The sequence below is a fragment of the Lycorma delicatula genome, chromosome 10, assembly GCF_047948215.1.
Source record: "Lycorma delicatula isolate Av1 chromosome 10, ASM4794821v1, whole genome shotgun sequence".
Lineage (NCBI taxonomy): Eukaryota > Metazoa > Arthropoda > Insecta > Hemiptera > Fulgoridae > Lycorma > Lycorma delicatula.
In genome coordinates this window covers 28,033,532-28,042,139 of record NC_134464.1, presented here as the reverse complement: position 1 = coordinate 28,042,139, position 8,608 = coordinate 28,033,532, and the positions used below count along the sequence as shown (strand labels likewise).

The 8,608-nt window shown below is 28.1% G+C and overlaps 1 long non-coding RNA gene across 1 annotated transcript in view; it reads left to right on the top strand.

The window, feature by feature from the left end:
* The window catches only part of LOC142331481 (uncharacterized), a 215,200-nt gene that overhangs the window by 25,034 nt on the left and 181,558 nt on the right, over nt 1-8,608 (top strand). The window lies entirely within an intron of this gene.

Below are 8,608 nucleotides of genomic sequence, written 5' to 3'. Positions count from 1 at the left end.
GCAATAGTATCCTATATATAATGATAATAATAGTAAAAGTTGTACTAATGCAATGATTTCAACGTTGTCCAGTAATACACAAGCGTAATGTATGTACGGGTTACTAGGTGATATTCTAAATTCCATCTCTTTACTATCATTATTATTACTGTTATTATGGAGCTTATTCTAATATTCCATATCCGTATTTTGCCAAAATATTTTTCTGTTATTATGTAATAAAAAAAAAAATGACGTAATTGCCAATTTTTCTTCCATTCTCTTTTCTTATGTTTAAATCATAAAATATATTTCCAAATAGGTTTTTATACGATAAAAATTTCGGAAAATTTATTACGCCCTTGATCTAAATCCGGGGTACCAGCAAAAAAAATTCTTCTTAGATTTTTTAATAGATATAAAGATTATCCAAAATTCTAATTTTTAAAGAATAATTTATAAATTTCTTGTTGAAAATTATTCAAACTACGTTTAAGTACGTATTTTTACTTTTTAAAATCACAAAAAAAAAATAAATAAAACGAGGAAATTTATTAATAAAAAATGATCTTCAGTAAACTAAGGAAAAAAATTTAAATATTAAAAAAAAACTGATCACAGTTGTAAGACCCGTCTTGCGGCTAAAGACGCGTTCTGGGAAGCCATAAAACTGTGGGTTATTTCTAATGCACGGCTTATACACATATACACCCAAACAATTAAAAATATTTATTATTTTATTTAAATATGATATTTTTTTGTTTATTTAATTCTATGATTCTATTCTAAAGCACCCGCACATACCGTATTTAATTCGCGCGGGTGTAGAGGTACTAATGGCGTTGGTTGATACTAGCTAAACTAATGTAATTTAACAATTTATATAGAACAAATTTCGCTTGTACGGTCGGCAAACTGGTGTAGCCGTGAGGCTTAACTCACCAAGTACAGAGTAAACCAGGCGATCGAGTTCGAGACTCGGCCAGACCGAGTTACTTTTTTACACTTTAAATATTATTCTTTTATTTAATTCTACTGCTCATCTGTGACGTCACAACATAGCAGTAGTTTAGAACATTTTTTGGGTAGGGGGTAGATTTTGCAAAAAAAATTTCTTTGGCAAATATTGTTATTTTGTAATTGTTAACAAATGCGTTTAAGAAAAATATAATATTAATTAGGCGAAATCTCGACATACTGTGAGTGAGTGACCTTGCTCTACAGCCTCATCCTCTAAATCTTTTAAATTGAAAATTTAATGGCATCAATGCCCCATATATAGAAGTAATCTGACCAATTTTGGTGAAAATCGGTCCGGTAGTTCTGGAGATATAAGGTGATTTTTAGGCCAACACCAAAAAGACACACACACTTACGAACATAACATCCCGAAAATTTCCATCCTTTTTTGGGTTCCTTAGGTGTTAAAACGTCAAGATCCGGTGGTAACCGCATATGCCTAAATTGGATCGATTACAATACTTTCCCTTCTAGAGGTACAGCGCTATCTAGGCGGGAAAGTAAAATTAAAATAAATAAAAAGTAAAAACAATAATTTTGTTAAAAGTAATTGTTAATGTTTTTCCTACTTAACGATTTGTTTAGAGATCTAAAAATCTATTTTAAAAAATCAAGTGGTCGTGTTTTTTTTTATTTATAGATAAAAGTAAATATTAAAACATTAAAAATTGTATAAAGGTGTACTCAATAATCTTACTTTTTACACAGTCAAAATATTTTTTATTATTTTATTCATAAAAGAAAATTTTATTCTGAAAGAGTAGAAATTTTTCTGGGAAGCATTAACAGATATAAATATTAAAAATTTAAATATTTTAGCATTAATTAGATATAACTATAACTGTTAATGTAGCATCCAAATATCAGAATATTTCTACGAAAGTACTGCAAACGTGAAAGAAAATAAAGCAGTTAAATAAAAAAAAATTTTTTTTTTAAATAAAAATGTGTAAGTGATAATAATTAATTTAGTAAAGTTATCAATTAATTATTAAATTAAATTGATTAATTAATTATACTGCTACTAAAATGGTATATACTAAGTTACTTATTAAATTAAATACAGTGGTAATTAGAAAAAAAAATTAATAATGCTTACAAAACGATCGTAATAGCGTGTCCACGAGGGGGGGGGGGGGTCAATCGGAGTTCGAAAGTCTAAATAATTAGACTTTTTTCAAGATAATTTTATAGTCTTGCATTGGATTTTATGTTGTTAACTTTACAGATGTTTTATTGTCTAAACAAAGGTAGAAAAATAATCTTACAATGTTTTTTATCAATTGGTTACGTATTTATAATTTTCTTTTCATTGTTTCTTTTATAGCCTTCTAATTATTACTTTTTTACATTAATTTCCCCCTGGAAGGACTAATAATTTTTCAGCACTCGAAATGCGCATATGTAATTTAACATTTTCAAATCCAATTCAGTTAATAGCTTTGTCTTTTTGTAATGTACATGACGTATAGCGTTGTTTAAACTCTTTGGCAAGCGCATAAAAAAATGTTATAGCTTTGCTAAGTGTTGAAATACCTGTAGTGTTTTAAATGACTGACCTGTTGAAATCAAATATCGATAAAACATTTTAAAATGGTGGAAAAAATATTTTTTTATTAAATAATTTAAATACTCGTTTATTATAGTAATCTTTAACGAAGTTATTTAACGAATTAATTACACAGTAGGAAAAAGAGTTGAAAACTGGGGTTTTATGTTTAATTTTCCTGCATTCTTGCAGGGTTTCTTCGATTTTTTTTATAATTCATTATAATAATGCAGAAAAAAACAATCTTTAATTAAATACAAGATATAATTTTTTTTAATCTATTGACTAGCAGATCCGGCAATTCTTCGCTATTGGTAGATTTGTATATATATATATATATATATATATAGATTAAATGAACACTGTTGAAACTGCGATAAAACATCAACAAAATTAATATTACGGAACTTCACAAAATTGAACCTTTCCCTTTTTCCTTTTTACCATTTTTCCCTTTCCTTTTGTTTCTTTTCCCCTTTCCCCATTTTTCCTTTTTAAATTTTCATTTTTACCATATATCACTTTCCCCCATTTCAGTTTCATAATTTCCCCCTTTCTTTCCCATTTCCCTCCCTTTCTACATTTCTCTTTCCCCTTCATCTTTTTTCTTTTTCCCTTTCTCCTTTCCATTTCATTTCCCCCGTTTCCCCTTTTTTTAAATTCAATTTTCCCCTTCTTCCCTTTTACCTTTTTTATTTTTCCCTTTTCTGATTTTTCCCTTTCTCCATTTTTCCCTGTGCGTAATCGGTCCAGTAGTTTTTTAGTATATAGTGGATACACATATCGAAAACATTGAAATGAAATCATAAAATATTTAGTATAGCGTGTGTTGCTTTTACATCCAACAGCTAGCGCTGTTTTTCAAAAATGCTTGTTTTTACTTGTCGCAGGTGTGACATCTTAGGTATATAAAAAAACGCGCGTATTCGAATGCAACGTTGTGTCAAAATTTCAAAGCAATCGGTGAAGAACTTTCGGAGATTTAAGATTTTGAACAAACGAACATTTACATTTTTATTTATATAGATTAGTAATAATATATTTAAATCTTCAGATAAACCCTTTTCTTCTGTGACAAATACTGTAATGCATAGGAAATGCGTGATTTGTGATTTAATTTAAATATATTTGCAATTTAATTACATAATTTTAACAGTTTTTTTGTCAAGAAAAGGTATATAATTACAACTGTATGTATATTTTAATTTTACGTCGATTGGAATTTTTCTGAAAATAAAAAGAAATTCAGTTTATAAAAACTTAATTTAAAAAAAAATTGTAATAATTTTTTTTTCTTTGTGGTCTCCTATTAAAAATAAAAGGCGTACGTATGTTAAGTGTCATTAATTTATATTAAAGTAAAAAAAAAAAAAATCCTCGAAAATTTTAATAATAAAAAGGATGAATTAGCCAATATATAATAGCTATGACAATTGTTTTACATATATATATATATATACACTTATAGGAATAAGTGAATCCACAGCACGATCAAGGGGGTCAGTAATTAGTGGGAATGGAGTAAATTCTGAAATTTCTTTTAATTTAATTTTTATTTGGTGCTGTTCTACTAAATTAAATCGGGTAAACATTTTGAAATTATCACCCTTTTTAAAAAAACTAGTTATAACGTTTCCACTACTAATTAGACGCAATGTATGTTTTGAATTGTTTCATTAATTAATTCATTTTCGTAATCTATGTTAGTATTTATTACGGCTGTAATGTATACAAAATACTTGAGGTATTATTGGTACTATTAGGTTTTCTTTCTCTGAGAGTAATGATGTTCACTATGTAGCCAATCCTAGTAGTGATAACAGTAAGTGTGTTTATTTATAAATCTGAACGTATCCTGCAATTAATTTGGTTCATCCGTGCAACAGGATGTTTAATTAAGTGAAGAAGACCTCGAGAAACTACTTAATTCCTCACTTTTTTAAATTTTTATCGAGATATTTATTATCTTAAGAATGGTTTGTTAATTTTTAGCAGTCATTTATATCTCATATCAGATCATTTATATATAACCTTGTTTGTTATGCCATGTAATATATATCCAATTTTAACTTTGTACTTTTCATTATTTTTTTGAAAATAAAGTTTTCTATGTAAAAACTGGTTGAAATTAAATGAAATTTTGTATGCTTTAAAAATCTATAAAGTGTCCTGTAAGGTTCCATACAAAGAAAAATAAACATTGTTTTTTTTTATGAAAACCATTTTTATATATATAATGTGCTCTATATGACTACCATTGTTTTAAAAACGTGTTTCGTTGCGCGTCTTCCACTGCTGAAGAAAGTGTAACCCCATAAGTTTCCACAGGTAGGAAAAATAAACTATTTTTTATGAAGGCCATGGTATATCAGTAAAAGATACGAAACACAAATCATCTTTCGCAGTGCTTAAGCACAGCTGAACTTATGCTTGCAATTGGGTTGGTGATACGTTGCTTGACATGATTTACGTTTTGTACCTTTTACGCCATGGTTTTCACAAAAAAATTATTATTTTTCTTATTTATGTAAACTTATAAGACTCCTATTTATTGGTAATTTATAAAAAAAACCAAAAAAAAAAAACATTAATTTTATAAATGGATTTAAAAGGAATATTTTCCTTCTCTCATTAGCATTCATAGTGGTATTTGATTCATAGATTATTGAAAGAGTTAGTACATATAAACAGATATGTCGTTTATCGTTATACCGTTCTTGTCATTTTTTTTTTTTAATTTTTACTAGATAATTATACTACATTGAAAAAAAATAATAATTCGTAGATTTTAATCGATTTTGCACATCATAAGCTGTAATAAATCAATTTTTATTATTTTAGAAGAACAAATTATATTTAGATTAGCTATTATTTTTTTGTTATATAATTTAATATTTTATGTTACGACCTAATTCGTATTTCAGGGTGGTGAGGGAGCACGTTATTTTATTTGCATTCCGATGCAAATGTTATCTGATGGAGAATGTAAAATGATTGTAAGCTACGAGTACAATAATTATTGCAAAATATTAATCATTTATTTTGTACTAGATAATATATAATTAAAAACAATTGGGATTTTTTTTTATTCTTAATTTTCTTATTGTGCAATTTGATACAAAATACTTGCCTTTCTATTATCAGTCTTATATTTTTTTTATGACTGTTAAATTAAATCCTGCATCAATCAATTAATATCCTTTTTTGAGTCGGAAATCATTTTTTATCTTAGCTAAATTTATTTATTAGATTACATCAAATTTCTTTAAAAAAAAGCTGACAACAAAGTTGTAATAATTTCCTGGCATTTATTCTTATATGGTGTAAAAATAATGATACGTGAAAAACGCCTACCTTAGTTTTATTTTGTTTAGATGAGGGCAATTTGTGATGGACTTTTATTGTAAAATTACTATTATATGTTTAAATAAACAAAAAAAGTTTAAAAAATTAATAAAATCTATTTTTTTACATTTTAATCGGTTCCACCACTCACAAGTATTTTTTTGGGGGGGGGGTCACTTGCACAATACTACCATGCCTCTCTCTTTCTCTTTTTAGCCTCCGGAACCACCGGAGGCTAAGGTATTACTTCAGAGGATGAATGAGGATGATATGTACGAATGTAAGTGAAGTGTAGTCTTCTACGGTCTCAGGTCGACCATTTCTGTGATGTGTGGTTAATTGAAACCCGACCACCAAAGAACGTCGTTATCCACGATCTAGTATTCAGATTCGTATAAAAGTGCCTTTACTAGGGTTTGAACCTTAGAAATATCGACTTCGAAATCAGCTGATTTGCAGTAACGAGTTTACCACTAGACCAACCCGGTGGCTCACAATTACTGTGCCTATAAAAACATAAAAAATATGCAATAAATAAATAACTTTCTCTTTTTTTTGAGGTAGAGGGAATTTTGGGGAAATTTTTTTTTTTAAGGGGTAAGATAAGCATGCACCCATGTACTGAGTTTAATATATAGTGGGGTTATGTTGGCTAAGTTTTGAGAAATTAACACCAAAATTTTACCAACAAATTGCTTCATATACATTAGTGTTTGTACAAAATATCATCAAAATCGGTTTATTCTGTCAAAAGTAATTAAGCTTCAAACACGCCAACACACGTACATACGAATATTACCCCCCTTTTTTGTTTTTTGGGGTCCCTGGGTCATGAAACATCAAGAAATGCGAAAAACTTATACCGAATTTTTTGATGGGTACATACTTTTTTCTTGCATTATAGTTCTAGAACTCTGGTGCCAAAAGTAAAAAGGGATTTTGCCATTTGTTTACCTTATTTTATATTCATAACTTCAGGTTTTTTGGGAATTTAACGGAGAAAAATTTCTCCGTTAAATTCCCCGAAAAGCATTTTAATCAACTTGAAAAAAAAATTGCTTTAAATTCTTTGAGTACATTTATATGTATATATGTAGGTTTTCATAAAGTATGGTAACCCTTAGATAACTTTTCAACCGTTTAACATAAACTCAAATTTAACATAACAAATGTTTTGAAACTTTTATTTTTTCTGTATGTGAACATCACACCCTAAGCATTCAAGTGGTCCCCATAAGGAGAAAATTAAACATTTTAAAATAGAAAGGGTAGGATATTGACACATCATTTTAAAGGGCATTAAAAGAACAAATTGATGTAACTAATTTTGGGCTGCAAAAATCCTAACGAAATTAATGGTCATTTAATATTTTTCATAGCTAGTTTAAAAGTAGTTTTTAGTGTATCTTAAATAAATAAATAATGCATCTTAAAAGTGGAATGCTAAAAAAAAAATATATATATTTATATATATATACCTCAAATGTTTTACCTCAAAATGATGTGATTTTCAAATTGAGATCAATACTTTAAGGTGTTCCGTAGGGTATTTTTGAAACTAGTTATAATCACGTGGAAGGTTCTATCTTTTGATGTTTGGTAAAACTTAATTTACTAAATTTAACTTTTTTTAGAGTTTTTCTGTTGAGCAGTTATTAATTAAAATGTATTATGAATAACATTTGAGTCAAGACGTGAAATATTTACCAATATGGCTGCTAATTTGGTTTGAGTTGTCATGGGCCGATTTTTTTCACCTATGAATTTTTTTCTGTTCTTTAAAATTGTATCTCACAATTGTACCCTAAAAATAAAAAAAAAATTTCCTCCCCCTGGGGATGGGGGATCTTATGGATACTTGGAGTGTGGTAATCTCATACCAAAAAAAAAAAAAAAAATAGATCGTTTTGAGGTAGATGCATTTACTAAATCTAATTTTTCTATGTTAAAAAGGTGAAAGGTTTTTACATTATATTATATTTTCGTACAAAAGTTACATTTACGTACAAGTGTCCCAAAAATCCAGACCGTATGGATGTAAACAATATATTTACAATACCTCTTCAATATAGTTTCTGTATAATTTAAAACATAATTGAAAACGTTCTCCCGTATTCCGCAGAATTTTAATCACCAAGTCAGGCATTGGTACACACTTTTGATGGGCTCTCGTAGATGGTTTTTTTCCTTGATCCTGACTATGTAAACTTTGAATTTTACATAACCCCACTCGACACTATCGATTGGGTATAAATCCGGGGATCGTGGAGTCGTTCCACGAAATGCCGTAACTCGACTATTTGTTAACCGATTTAAAAAGATTTAATGTCATTTTGTTCAAAATAAAAGGCTTAATATTTTAGTGAATAACATAAATTTTGATAAAACTAATATTTATGGAGATATAAGGGATTGAAAAATAAACATGGCTGCCATTTTGTAATTTGCGAAGGTATTTAAGACGTGATTTTTTGCTAATTTTGAAACTTTATTACCAAGACGCTCACCAAATATTAATTAATGTGATTCGTTTATCCGAATTGGAGATATAAATTATTAAATAAAAATTGAAAAGTGGCGGACAGGGTGAGAACGAAGGAAAAATTTCCATTTTTCCTAAGAATATTTTTTGTTTAGTTTTACAAGTAGAATCCGAAAAAGTATAGTCAGCCCACCATTTTAGAAACACTCTGAAATATATATATATATTTTATA